The sequence below is a fragment of the Natator depressus genome, chromosome 3, assembly GCF_965152275.1.
Source record: "Natator depressus isolate rNatDep1 chromosome 3, rNatDep2.hap1, whole genome shotgun sequence".
Classification (NCBI taxonomy): Eukaryota; Metazoa; Chordata; order Testudines; family Cheloniidae; genus Natator; species Natator depressus.
The window spans coordinates 80,933,935-80,948,457 of NC_134236.1; the positions used below are offsets into that span (position 1 = coordinate 80,933,935).

General features: G+C 44.1%; 1 long non-coding RNA gene across 1 annotated transcript in view; it reads right to left on the reverse strand.

The window, feature by feature from the left end:
* Positions 1 to 5,583: 5,583 nt before the first annotated feature.
* The window catches only part of LOC141984791 (uncharacterized), a 47,830-nt gene continuing 38,890 nt past the window's right edge, over positions 5,584 to 14,523 (reverse strand). Inside the window, exons 3-4 of the long non-coding RNA XR_012638806.1 lie at positions 9,819 to 9,941; positions 5,584 to 5,625 (exon numbers count right to left, since the gene is read on the reverse strand). This is a non-coding gene — a long non-coding RNA (uncharacterized LOC141984791). The remainder of the gene's footprint in view (positions 5,626 to 9,818; positions 9,942 to 14,523) is intronic.

Genomic DNA, 14,523 nt, shown 5'->3' on the forward strand with positions numbered 1-14,523 from the left:
AAGGATGACTGGACCTTAAAAGTGATGGGCAAAACACACCCCAGATATTCTCTCTCTCTCTCTCTCACCTAAGACAATGGAAGCAGCCATTTTACTTTGGGAGAGAGCCTGACTTGAGAAGCTGGTCAACCATGTTGCTGAGAACATATGGTAAGAATTTTACCTTGAACCAAGTCTAGTTTAAGTCAAGTCTTAAAACACTTTTTAATACTTATCTTCATTTCTCTTGTGTCCGTTCTGACTTTAATAACTTGTACTCACTTAAAATCTTTTAAATTTAATAAACCTTGTTTTTATCCTTTAATCAAAACCAATCCAGTGCTGTGTTTAAACTGAATTGTTTGGTAACTCCAATTAAAGAATAAGCCTGGGGAAATTCTGCAGGACTGCGTGCCCATGGAGAAAACACCCCTCCCCCACAGAACGCCTGTGGTTCCCTGCAGAAAATGGCAGGGAAGCCATGCAGGGGTGGTGATGGGGGGGAGGGGATGACTATATGTGCTGTTTTGGGGGGATTGGCCCCCCAATCAGAAGGAAGGCATGGGGGGGCATAGAGGGTTACCTGCCACTACCCCTCCTCATTTCTGCAAGTGCAGAGCTGCCCCATTGTAGGAGGCTGCATCTGGGCTCCAGCTGACTCTGCAGCTGAACGCCACCTCCTAGGTCACAGTGCTAGTCGGGCTCCCCTTCTGTGTGCTGGAATCTGGGGTGAGGCTCCAGTGGTGATTTAAAAGGGCCCAGGGCTCTGGCCCCTGTCGTGGTAATGGCAGTGGTAGCCAAGAACCCTGGGCCCTTTTAAATCGCCGGCCCAGGGGCAGCTTCACTTTTGCCGCCCCCCCTCCCTCGCCGTCAGCAGCCCAGGGGGACTAAAGGGGCAATGACTTTAAAGCGCCGTGGCAGCACTTTAATGTTGCTGCCCCTTCCCTCCGCCTCCCTGCCCCCCCGCATCGGTGGCCCTGCCGGTACAGACTCTACCGGCAGGGCCGCCGGCAGGGGAGGCAAAAGGGGCAGGGACATTAAAGCGCTGCCGCAGCAATGCTTTAAATTGGGCTGCTTGCGGGCCACTACTGGCTTTTCAGCGGTACGCCATACCGGCTCACTTTCACCCCTGGCTGGAATCCTCCCTGTTTTCTGTGCAACAGTGAGTGCCCGTGGTGGGGCTGGGTAAGGGGGGGGGCAAGGAATGAGGGAAGGAGGTGTGTGGTGGTATGGGAGAAGAGGCAGTGGGGGGGACGGAACAGGGGATGGAATAGGACAGGGGATGGGGCATGGGGAAGAAAAGGGGATAGGGCAGTCGGGGGGGGGGGGACAGGAGCCCAACATAGGGCATCCCCTGGGCAGCAGCTGGGGCCTTCCTCACTCTGTCAAGCCCCCATACCTGGACCCCCTGATGAGCCCCCCACACGCACACCCAGACTCCCACCCCACTTAGCTCCAACCAGTTGTATTTAGTCTCCCCACCCCATCAAGCCCCAATCCCCAGCACCCAGATTCTCCTCCCTCCCCCCCCCACACCCTGCCAAGCTCCATCACCCTACACCTGGACCTCCCACACCCAATCTCTCCCCTGCCCCGCTGAGCCCTATTGCCCCACAACTGTATCCCCCACTGAGGCCCCCCTCACCCAGATTGCCCCCTGCTGAGCCCCTACACCCACACCCCCACCAGCTGAGCCCCAACTACCTCAGTACCCTTCAGAGTCCCCTCTGTGCATCCAAATCTCCCACTGAGCCGCCTGTAACCAAATTGCCTCGCACAGAAACCTCTCACCCCACACCAAGCCCCTCCACACTTGGATCCTGCTGGGCTGAGCCTGCCCACCCACACCTCGTTCGCCTGGCCTGGCACAGAGGAGCAGGGTCCCAGGGTGCTTCTGGGGCAGGCCTGGCCCTTGCACTGTATAAGGGTTGGGTGCAGTCTCACTGCCATGTCCCTGTACCAGGGGAGGTGGGTGTTTCAGGGTGTACCTCAGTGCAGCCAGGGGCCTGTGCTCCCCACTGCCATTCTGAAGCCATATTTATTTGACAAATAAATTTTGCAAAATATTAAAATATTGTGTGAATAATTTTTTTTGGTGTAGAAGTTTTAATTTTTTTGGCACAGAATACCCTCTGGAATAAAAGTAGCAAATTTTTGTACATGGACCCCTTTGAAGGGCAAAGGACCTATAAACGCTGAACTGTCTAGGAGAGCTCTCGACAGAACAGAACACACATTTTGGGGGGAAATCCAGGACTGGGAGTGTGTTGGGGTCACCCTGCAAGTGGTAACCAGGGATGGTGGAAGCCAGAGTGTGACTGGAGTGTTGGTGGCAGGCTGCAGCCATACACAGACACTTAGGGTCTGACCTGCTTGCTGTTTGGCTGTTTGTGAGCGGCGCAGGTTGGGAGCCGCAGCAGCAAAGCATTGTGAGGCACACAAGATTTCAGGCCAGGTGATTCTTGAACAAGATTGTTACCAATGATAAAAGTCAGTCTCAAAGGTCCTTTGTTGCACTGGAGTACTAAAAGCAGCCATGCCAAGGCTGAAGCATAAAGAAAACATTCTAAAGGAAAGACTGTTCATTTTATGCATGAAGAAACTAAAGTTTTCAATCTGTGTTCCAAAAACTCTGAATCCCCTGTAGCAAAATGAATTTTTCACTGTTTAAAAAATAAGAGATTGTTATAGAAAACCAGAGTGGAGTTGGGGGTGCCAGAAAATGCTAGAATACACATTGTAGTTCCCCCTCAGATGAAAGGTGAACCGTCGAAGTACAAAGTGCTATATGAAGATGAGCAAGTATTTCTCTCTCCTCGTGGCAGAAGGAGGAGGGAGGCAGAGAGTTTAAGGACAAAAGCTTCAAACTTCAGTGCCTAATATGATATACATTGATATTTAGATGTCTAAGTACTTATATAGTTCCCATCACTGTTGTATCCAAGGGCTGCATTAATCTCTGGGATGGAGTTACAGCAGGGATTAATTTGGCTATGAGCTTAAATAGCATGATATCAGAGGTGGTACTCTCACCAAGAAACTGTCAGTGCTCAGCCCCTCAGAAAACCAAGCCACTTATTTAGCTATTTACATTTCAATACCCAGATTGCCATCTGCCTTCTGAGCCACCTGACCCCAGTGGCTCCATTTTTCCTCTCCCTTTCTCCTGGCTCTGCACTGACTCTCTCACTTGCTGTGTTTGTCACCTTTCACCAACATTCTCAAATCTCTCCATTTCAGTTTCCCCTTTCTGATTGTCACACTTTCTCCTCTTTCCCTATCACTCATCCCTTCAGTGACTGTCAGTCTTGGAACCCTGGACTTCTTTGCCACTCTCTCTACCCTTTTTTTTCTTCTTTTTTTAAATCTTCAGGCCCTCTACCCTGTCTAATAGTTACTACTCTCAGCTCTACCTATTTCTTCTACACTTACCTACTTTGTTCTCTATCATTCTGCCGGCTCTATATGTTCAGACTTGGTTCTCTCCTTATCTATTTATGTCCACTCCTGCTCTCACTCTGCTACTTGGTGGAAATGGCAAGGTCATGGGACTTCCTCCTCAAGTCCTTTTTCCTCTTCCTTCAGTTCTGCTCTTATTATGGCTAACCAGTCTCATTTCTTCTCCCTCCATCCCATACCTTTAATCCTTGGCTACTGTCTGTTGCCTTTGACTTTCTAGGCAAATTCATAAGAGGTGACATTGTCAGGATCAGAGGAACTCTCTCACTCCCCTTCCCCCTCCTTGAATTTTTTTTTTTATTTCCCCTAACACTTATGTTGAACTCTGTTCATCAGGTTTCTATCTGTCTTCAGCTCCTTGACTTGGCCCCGTTTTCTACTGCTTCCTTACCTCTGTTCTCCATTAATCCTCTTTTCTCTTAGGAATCACGCTCCTCTAACTGCTTTCCTTCTGCCTTCAGACAATGTTTCCCCTAGCCTAAAGAAGTCCTTCCCTGACCTCTGTTCCCTCTCTATCACCACCTCTGTCGTCTTCCTGTATACTCTGCCCTTTCTAGTCCACTGGAACTGCCCTCGGAATCATCAGTTAGCTCTTCCTTACCACCACATCTAAGGGTCACTTCCTCATACCTCCTTCTTGCCTTTGACATAGTTGAAGAGCCACTATTAATCTTCCATCAGTGTGCCCTTTTGTGGCTCATTCTGCCTTGCTAGTCGCTCTCAGGGCTACCTTCCACTGATCCCTTTCTTCCTCTCTGATCCATAGGGCTCTTATCCTTCTGCCAACTCATTGTCTCCCATGACCTTAACCAGCCCCATAATTTCTTACTACCTTTTCATTATTATTTTATTTAATATTTGTTAAAGATACTTGTCTAACTTAGCACCTAAAGGACCAATATTTAAGAGTCAAGCCAACACCTTGAATTCTAAACCTCTTACACTTTATTTCTTCTGTACTCCACCTGCCATGGTCTTCTATTATTATGTGTTGTGTTCTGTCTGATTTACATGATAACCACATTGGAAAAGGGACCCTGTAAGTCTCCATGCACACACGTGGTGCTATACAAATAACTAACCCTCTAAACATAACAAGGTAAATGAAAAAGGAAGGTGATCAATTCAGAGTCAGCAGATTCTGAAAAGAGGGCAAAAATCAATATAGTATAGAATCTACAGTAGGACTCATTAAAATGACTTAAATACTTGGAAAAAAATTCAGACAAGGCAAGATAAAAGACTATGCTTTAGCTACCATTATTTTGGATTTCTTTTTTTAATTAATAGTTTATGGAAAAATATTTAGCAAGACCATCCTCTAAGATAACACTCTCCATTACCAGCATTTCAAGTGGCTCAGAGTGGAGTTTGTCCGCTGTCTTGTAGCATAGTGTATCTCGGTCTTTAAGAATGAATTCTAGTTAACTAGAAATGAAGAGGTTCAGGAAGGGCTGGGGGAAAACAGAGTTTGTCCAGGGTCCCAAGGGGGTCATGCTGAGATTTCTCAATTAGGGCAAATTGCAGAGAATGGGGCAGACAATCCCCCAAAACTGGTGGTTATTCTAATACTTAGATCCACCAAGCTAGCAACAAAACAGTTTCTATAATACCTTATTGGTTACCCAGAAGCCAAAAAACACAGTTACCTTAAAGCAACCAAGCCTTTGGCCTTCCACCCAGACAGTCAAGTCAAATATGATGAGGATTACTGAAAATCTTATACATCAGATGAAAAGTTCTACTAATCCCAAAGGATTGGGCACATTACCTCCTGGGTCTATGAAATATTTCAGATCTTACTCAAATACATACTTACAGCCAGTTCTTATTAACTACACTAAAATTTATTAAATAAGAGTATTGGTTAAAAGATTATGCATACAGATATAAATAGAGTTCTTAGGTCAGTTTCATAGTAGAGATGGTGAGCTGTAGATTTGCGAAGAGTTCTTTCAGAATCAGGCTATAACTTCAGTCCAATGTTCCATATCCAGGTGATCCAAAAATGGGACTGGAGACCTCAGTCTTTCAACTTACACTTTGCCTGATGAAGCTTAAGGAGTTCTGAGATGAAAGGATCAGGTCCCAGGAGTGTTTTAGTTTTCTGGCAGGCTATGAGAGTCTCTTGACAGCAGGTGTTCTTTGGGTGAAGTGTAGTTGCTTTGAAATGGAATTACCGATTTCCTACGTATACACAGGTTAGTTGCATTCATCAGCATGAGATAATTATCCATTAAGCAATTCATAGACTATATACTACAAACTTCTAAGAGAAATATAGACAATGACATTATTACACCCAAGTTTCATCTAAATGTTAATATTCCCTTTTGATCTCTGAATTAATAGATATAGAAACAGACAGGAACCATTCGTTTACATGGTTAATAACAAGATATAAGTAAACACATACAATTAGTATGATCTCTAACTCTCTAACAATACAGGTTTGCATTTCAAAGCTCTAGTCCATTTAACATGGCTATGTTAACTATTGATAAGGAATAGTCCTAATTACCATGTATATACTTTTCTAACATGTCTTTAAAGGTTGAATGTGGGTGAATTAGCCTGCTAGTTGTGTAACCCTTTCTGACCCTGCCACACAGTTTTCTTTGAGGGTGTATTTGTGCAGTGCTGTAACGGTCCACTCAGTCGGTTCCTGTTAAACTCATCATTAGCAATAAAAGGTGATACTGCTTTATAATGCTTTAGAAGTGACTACTCTAATTGTGTCACATTTCAGTTCAGTGAGGAGGGCACAGGGAAGCCCTCTAAATATTGTTGGTTTCTGTCATGCTTTTCCCTAGACGAGAAATGCTGATCTAAATGACTAATTACTTCTCATGACTGTGCAGGGGACTATAAGGCAGGTCTTCACTACCAATGTTAAAGCGCTGCCATGCCAGCACTGTGCCGGCAGCACTTTAACATGGCTGTGTAGTCGCGGCATCAGTGCTGGGAGAGCTCTCCCAGTGCTGTTAAAAAAAAAAAAAAAACCCACCCCAGGAGGGGAGTAGCTACCAGCACTGGTGCACTGTCTACACAGTCACTTTACAGCACCGAAACTTGCGTTGTGCAGGGGTGTGTTTTTTCACACCCCTGAGCGAGAAAGTTTCAGCGCTGTAAAGTGGCATTGTAGACAAGGCCTTAGATAAAAAACAACGCAAACGTATAGATCAGCGATGGCATATCAACTCTTAAAGAAGGTACTTCCTTTCCTACTCAACCCACCCTTGCAGCCCCAAGTAATCATTACCCATTTTCCCCACTGTATACTCTGAAACATGTTTTATATGATTTCTCTTGCCTACCATCCAGACATTTTTGAGCCTGCAGTTCCCCAAAGGAACTAGTTCAAACTCATTTCATCAGGCTTCAGTAAGGAGATAAAGAATTTTGTGTTGATGAAGACTGCATACTACATAATGCAATAAAAGTCACAACCAGTCTAAATCATAACCAGATAAAACGTATTCCCAATGTGAGGCTAGCATTTTCTTATGGTGACCACAATTAAAGGTAGATTTTAAATGTGTTGGTTTTCAAATGTAACCAAATATGCCATTGAATTTCAAAAAGTATGTGAAGACTACTGGATTTCCAGTTGTACCTTGTGAAATAATTATTTAAGGGTGTGAGACCCAAGAACCTCTTAATGCCAATTGACAAGGAGCCCAGAGGGGCCCTCTAGGGATTACTGGGATATCGTGGGTCTGGTATTTGTTGGTGAACTAAAATGTAGAGTGTCATGTGAGCTAGTAATGGGGTTCACTACTGACCACTAGGATACCTCCTCATGAGTCATCTGGGATTAGCTGGCCACTGGTTGGATACCTCTTTCTGGAGTCACTTATCCTGTTGTTTCAATCTCACCTTCTAGGACTCTGGATAGTCATCTTTTGTGACTTGGCTACTCCCTCTTTTTGATTTGGCCCTCCAGCCAGGTCACTATAGTCCTCCCCTTCTGGGGGGTCTGTCAGAGTCCCTCTGAACAAGCTGTCCCTCTTCCACTCCAGGCAGTCCTCCAATCTATGTCCAAGGCTGTACCACTATTCTAGTGGCTGCTAGGGGAATCCGGTCCCACCCTCTACACCGGGTTCCACTGCAGGAACCCTATGCTCTGCAGCTATGGTCTACTTATTCCCTACTCCTGAGAAAATTCTGTACCCAAAAACAAAAACCTGCATACAATTTTAAAATTCTGCATATTTTATTTGTCAATAAATGTGGAGGCTCCAGCATAACAGTGGGAAGCACAGGTCACTGGGTGCGCAGAGGTGGGAGATCACCCTGCAGACCTTCCCCATCCCCAAATACAGTGCAAGGGCCGGGCCTGCCCCAGAAACACCCCAAGGCCCTGCCCCTTCACGCCAGGTGCACCAAGACGAGAGAGAGAGAGAGGGACAGAGTTTCACATGCACACGCAGACCTGGCCCCCAAGGCCAGGTGTGGGACAAATAGGCTCAGGCCAACAGGATCCAAGTGTGGAGAGAGAGGGTTCTGTGTGGGGTCCCAGGGGAATGGGACTCTGCAGAGGTGGCCACGTGAAGGTGGTCAGGGCTCAGTGGGGTGGGGGGTCCCAGTGCAGGGGGGATGGGTCTTATCAGGGTGGGGGTTCAAATGCAGGTGGTCTGGGTTCAGGGATGGGGCTTTGGATTCAGGGGGTGAGGCTTTCTGAGGTGGGGGTTCAGGTGCAGGGGGTGGTCTAGGTATGGGGGCATCCAGATGCATGGGGGGTGGCCAGATGGGGCAGCATCTCCACATACAATGACTTCGCACAGCTAGGGAGTGATGAGGGCTGGAAGCAGGGGAGATGCACAGTCATGGGGGTGGGTCTGACATGGCCCCAACCGCTCTTCGCGGGGGAAGAGGAAGTCCTGTTCTCCCGCATTCCCAGCCCAGCCAGGACTGGCAGCTGAGCCCCACACAGCATAGGAGCCACTGCCTGGGGCATCTCCAGTTCCACCCCGCCATGATTTACCCCTTTGTCAGCTGCTCCGGGTGCCCAAAAGGACACACCCACACCGCTGGGGAGGGAGCACACAACTGCTGTTGCAGCTTCCCTTTGCTTACCCATCAGAAGTCATTTTTCTTCAGGGAAGCAAAGAAATCTGTAGGGGATATGAGTTCTGCACACCCCCAGTAGCGCAGAATTCCCCCAAGAGTAATTCCCAGACTGTTTGCTACTTCCCTGGAGTCATACTACTCCCTCTTTCTAGTCTCTGGCACCTCTGAGATTAACACCCATCTGAATTTCCTCCACTCCCTGTGGCTTCTTCTCCAACTAGCTTCTCTCCAGACCTTGTAACCTCCAGCACACCTCCCTCTGGTCAGGAACTAACTGCAGATAACTTCGTCTTTCAGCCTTCTTTTGTTCTCAGCTTCTTAGCCTTATCGAAGCCCTTCCTGTTCCTGTCCAGGTGAACCTCATCCTTAATTAAGCATTATTGATCCCCGGCTCCCCTCCAGGTGCAGCCTGTGCAGTTAATTGGCTCATGTAATCTCCCTTAGCCCCTTCAAGACTGGTGTGGGGTGAACACCCCATCACAGAGGTCTCTAATAAAAAGCCTGTCACACTGGTCATTAATATCATTGGGAAACACATGTATGGATGTTGTGTAAGGAATTATGGATATACATTGAAAATTATGTTGTTAAGGTCTGCGTCTAGGGACTAGTAATCAGGAAAGGTGAAAAAACAGGTTATTTCAGGCAAGAAATCTTTATCTGTTTGTTTACATGTAAATTAAGTACTGTATGATTCACATCAGGCCTCCAGTCACCAGTATGAACTGAATGCTAAAGAAGAATTGTGAAAATTTCAAAGAGAGGAAAGTACCAGGAAGAATTAAAGGTGGGTGGGAAGGGACATATACAATATCTCATGGTGCACATCAAAGGTTTGTTTTGGTATATTTCGTGGGCAAAGAGGATACCCTGGCATCCTTCTCCTATGAAGTAAAGGGACAGTGAGTTTGCTTCATGAAAGAGGAGTCTCAACCAGACATGGCTGAAAACACTGGAGAGAAATTTGGGTGAGATAAGTTTCTTTACACAGGAGGATAACTTGCTAGTTTTATATGCAACTGTGACCATATGAGGCCCTCAGTGCCAACTGGCAAAGGGGGTCCCTGTCACATAAAAGCAACTCTTATCAGGCCTGACAAACTCACAACACCTAACACTTTGCTGTCATAGTATTTAGCTATAAAGAATATCATGTAAGGTATCAGAAAAAAGCTTATATCATACTGGAATCATAAGCATTGCAAGATGCATGTGCAACTTCCTGCATGTACTAAAAATATGTTTAAACCATGGACCAGGCAGGGTTGATAAATAAATTTGTTCTAGACAAAGGAATGTTGATTTACCTGTTTGCCAAAAGCCAAAACACAATGGAAGCCCCACACGCATATTAAATCAACAGGAAAACAGGTTGATGGGAGATGTGAAATCAGCATGGTAGACCAAAGCCACAGGAGGTTGTCTTGTATCTGGTGTCAAAACAAAACAATGAGTTTTGGAGAAATATAAGGTGAAGCAAAAAAGGCATTTTGTTATCCATGTATTTACTGATGAGACCTCAGTGGAGGGGAGGGATCATGAAAATCTGGATCCTGATTTGACTGAAAATCAGAGGCGATATAGAAAAACTTTGAGAATGAGAAAAGTGCTTTTGCCAAAGGACTGTAGCTTGCTAAAGTGCTGTTTAGTCTTAGAAACATGTTATACTTTTTTTTTATTTGTAACCACTTTTGTTTCCACTGTCCTTACTCAATACTCACTTGAACATGTGAATCTGTTCTTTAGTAAAATTATGAAGTCAGCAAACATTTATCTACATACATATTTACATATTTATGTAAATTTAACAAGTTTATTCTACTCTCACTACACTCAATTCTTCAAACAATTTTTTCCCCTAGCTTTAGCTGTAGCAAAGTCATGAATTATATCATCATAATTCAAAGATCTGATGATTTCATTCTCAGTGCTCAAGAGGGACGAAGCACTAAGATGCTCTTGAGTCACGGTGGATCGGAAGACATTTTTTATCCTTGTTAGAAGAGAGAAGGAACGTTGTCCACTACAGTTAGTGATCATTAGTGATAAATACAGCCATAATGTAGTTTCAACATTTGGGAAACATTCTATCACATTGGATTCAGTGATAATTTGGTACATCCAAATAGTTTTGCTTTCATAATCTTTTCTCTCTATATCTGAAAGTGATGTGAATTCAATAAACTGAAGAAATTCTTTAGTAAAATCTACTAGGAGACTGTCTGGGTGCTTCTGACCCAGATGTTTGATACCTTTACTGACTTGGGAACTTGAAATGTTAGGCAAAAAATTTGTCAATACACTAAAGGTTTTGTCAATATTTTTATAAGCCTCGATCTGATGGTCTAATGGACTCTTCAGTTTATTAATGATTGTGATGAAGGTATTAACTCTGAAGGCCTCCTTGTCACTGAATGAGTGGGAAGTTGCATTGTAACATGTCTTCTGTCTTTTGCGACACATCTGGTGCTGAGTTGACGGACACTGAAAAATATCCCACATCTTTGATCTCATCTACAGTGGCCGATAGCATCGTCTTTGCCAGTAGTGCAATGAATTCATCACAAATAGTCTTTGATACATATGATGTATGGCCTTTTCTATGATTTGCCTGTTCCTTGATGTGCTGAGCTAAGAAAGGGGCGAACTTAGCGATTAGCTCTAGAACACCAACGTAATTGCCATTGTGTTTCGATCCAACAGTCTCATCTGAGCCACGGAATGGCAGACCATGCTCAGCAAGAAAAACAATGGTTTCAACTACACATCTGAGAACGTTCTTCCAATAAGCAGGAGGTTCCAAAAAGTGGTTTTCAATTTGGGTATCAATTCTGCAACTAACTTTCTTTCGGGCATGGTAGCTGCTAACTGACAATGTAGGCTGCTCACTCATTGCATGATTGGTAATGTACGCAGTATTCTTCCAATCACTGAAGCCTTCGCAGAACATTCCCCACCCACTTTTTGGTATCAGAAAACAGGTGGCAATAAAAACAGTACGCTTTCTTCTTAGAAGGGAATAGATGAGCCATTCTTGCTTGCCAATTTGTGTGTTAGGCTTCACATATTCAAACATCGATTTGGTCAGATAACAATTCTGATTGGTACTCGTTTTGTCAATGAAAAGTCAGCATCTAGATTCTGGCATTTCTGTGGGCCCTTCTCAGTCCAATATACAAGGAGACTTAAGAAGTCATATCCCACTCGCCTGGATCGTTGGAGAAGGATATTTTTGGATTACTGTCATTGGAAAAGTCTTCAGAGGAGTGGGGTGAGACTGCAGCTAGAGAAGTCACAGGAGGCTGCTCCTTTTCATCAGGCGCAGGCGCAGCAGGTTCACTTGGGCTCATATTTGCCCGGACTTCCTCACCACCAGACATAGTGGTGGAGGAAAAAATGTTAGGAGAGAAGGAGTACCTTTCAGAACTACATCTTATTTTTGCCGTCTTTCTTTGGCCTCCTTCATTTCTGTCATCCTCCTTTCTTCGACACGGTTTCTATTGTCCAGGGTAGGCCTACTGTGTACAAAGTTCAATATTGCTTGGGCCCACAAACATTTACTTAGCCCAGAAAGACAAAATCACAACCACCATAAATTGAATTCACAATCCCCTTTCTTCTCCACACTGTCTCCTGCCCCATTTCCCCCACCCCCGTATCTTCCCCCGTCCTATATCACCCCTCTTCCTTCCCCACTGCAGAGAGCAAGGCTTAAACACAATTGTCAGCGTGCACACAGTGTGGCTGTAGAGCTGTAATCTGCCTCTCGGATGGCTGTTTAGTCCAAGCTATGATTTAGAGACCCTCTGTGTGGGGACTCTGGCTACCACAGGTGGCTTTTGGTTAGTGTGGGAGCTAAAGAGCCTGGGGGCTCTACACTGTCCTGTCTGTCCTGCCTCAAAAAATAAATACATTTCCTCTGTATTCATTATAACTAGGTCTTGTCATTTCTTTTCCAGGATGGGGGATGCTACGCATACCCTATCTCACTCTGACTGCAGTCTGGGAGGCAGCCAGCTTTTAATATGCAAAAGAAAACCACTCAGGTGTAAAATCCACTGAAGTAGAGGAAGTAGTAGTGGGAAAATTACATTGGGTGGCATTGTATTTTAGGCTGTCTTGCTCTGAAAGCTGCCTCCCAGTGTTGCACCTTCTGAGGACAATGTATTACTGTTTTCACATTGAACCCAAATATTATTTGTGGGATGATACCCAGTTTATGTAGTTAATCTCCAGTGATTCACCATATAAGGTCATTCTGTCACCAAGCTCTTCCACAATTAGAATCATAGAATAGAATCATAGGATTGGAAGGGACCTCAAGAGGCAGGATCTCATGGCAGGACTATGTATTATCTATTCTAGAATGTTTGATCAGCAGCTTTGACATGAGGTTTAAGCATGAGTTCTACGTGCAACAGCCCTCTACGGTTTGCATTTGTTTGTTTTAAGCTTTCTGTAAGAAAAATATAACTGCTAGAAGTGACGCAGATCTTTAGATGGTTGCCCAGTCATAATATTTAGCACTTCTGTACTATGTTAGCTCTTCAAAATCACTGTACAAACTTAATTTAAAGGCCTTTCAGCTTTTAAATGACTAGAAGTTGACAAAACAGAGCTCTTCCCTGTTGTGTTCTCTGCCTCCCCAAACAAAAAAACTTCACTGAAAATCAGCATCTTAAAAGAACCATTAAGGATCTTTCAAAAGAACAGTCCAACCAAGACTGCTGTAGTTGCATCAGGTCTGGGGTTTGTTTAAGGCTGGTGTAGAATGAAGGGAAAGCTTCCTGTTTCGTTTGCATGTATAAATCAAGCAGACCTTGCTTATTTTTTTTCCTTAAAGTGCTCAGAGTTTAGGGGAGGAAAGTGAAAGATTCTACTTATACCAAGTGTGAAAAAGCAGAAGGGACTAACATCTATTCTTGTGCAAAAATCTGTTGTCCCTGAAGTCAATAAGGCTACAGAGGTGTAACTGTCTGCAGGAATTGGCCTGTGTTCTCATTCCCTTCCCAAATCACTCACCTTCCATGCTTGCCCAACATTTTCCACTTGGGAAGGAAGTTAGTTTGAGTTGAGGCAGAAAAATGAGGACTAACTTCAGGTTTATTTAGCTTTAAGTTTTTGGAATGAAACTCAAAAGAAACCAAATGTGAGGTACTTTTATAATGGATTGAACAGCTAGAGAACCAGCAAATGGACAGAACCTATCTTTAGCCTATTCAGCCAGTCTTTCTATCATAGCCTGCTAAGAAGTGGATTTAAAATCCTGGAGGGAGAGGGGAGGGAAACACCTAAAACATTGTGTGTTGAGCTTCCTCTGAAATGTTCGTAACTCTGAACAAAACATTATGGTGGTTCTTTCAAAAGTTTACAACTGGACATTGACTTAATACAGCTTTGAGACTTTACTAAAAAAAAAATAAAGGGAAAACAGCATTTTTCTTCTGCATAGTAGTTTACATTTAACACAGTACTGGACTGTATTAGCTTTTTTTAGTCTCTGCTGCTGCCTGATTATGTACTTCCGGTTCCAAATGAGGTGTGTGGTTGACTGGTCAGTTTTTAAGTCTGGTGTTCATAACTCTGAGGCTCTGCTGTACTTTAAAACAGAATTGTGACACTGTATTAGAAGGTGAGAACTCAAATTGACTTTCCAATTCCAGGTTGGGTTTTGGTGCTCAGTGGGTAGAAAGAACATCTTTGTACTTCTAAACTGAGCCTATTTGGTTGAGAAATCACTGAGTGACAAACATTAAACTCTATCATGCGGTTTATGCTTGACATTTAAGTGATTGATAAGGCCTTGAATTTCACCCTAGTAGTATAACAATTGCCCTATAAAATATTCAAAATAAATCAATTCAACCACCATTTAATTGCATATCTATAGCCAAGTCAATTATATCAAACTATATTTCTTTCTCATTTGGGCATCAAACCAGCAAAGTGCTTACAATCCTCAATTGCTACCAAAGTTGAAGGTACTGAACACCTTATAGGACTGAGCCTTAA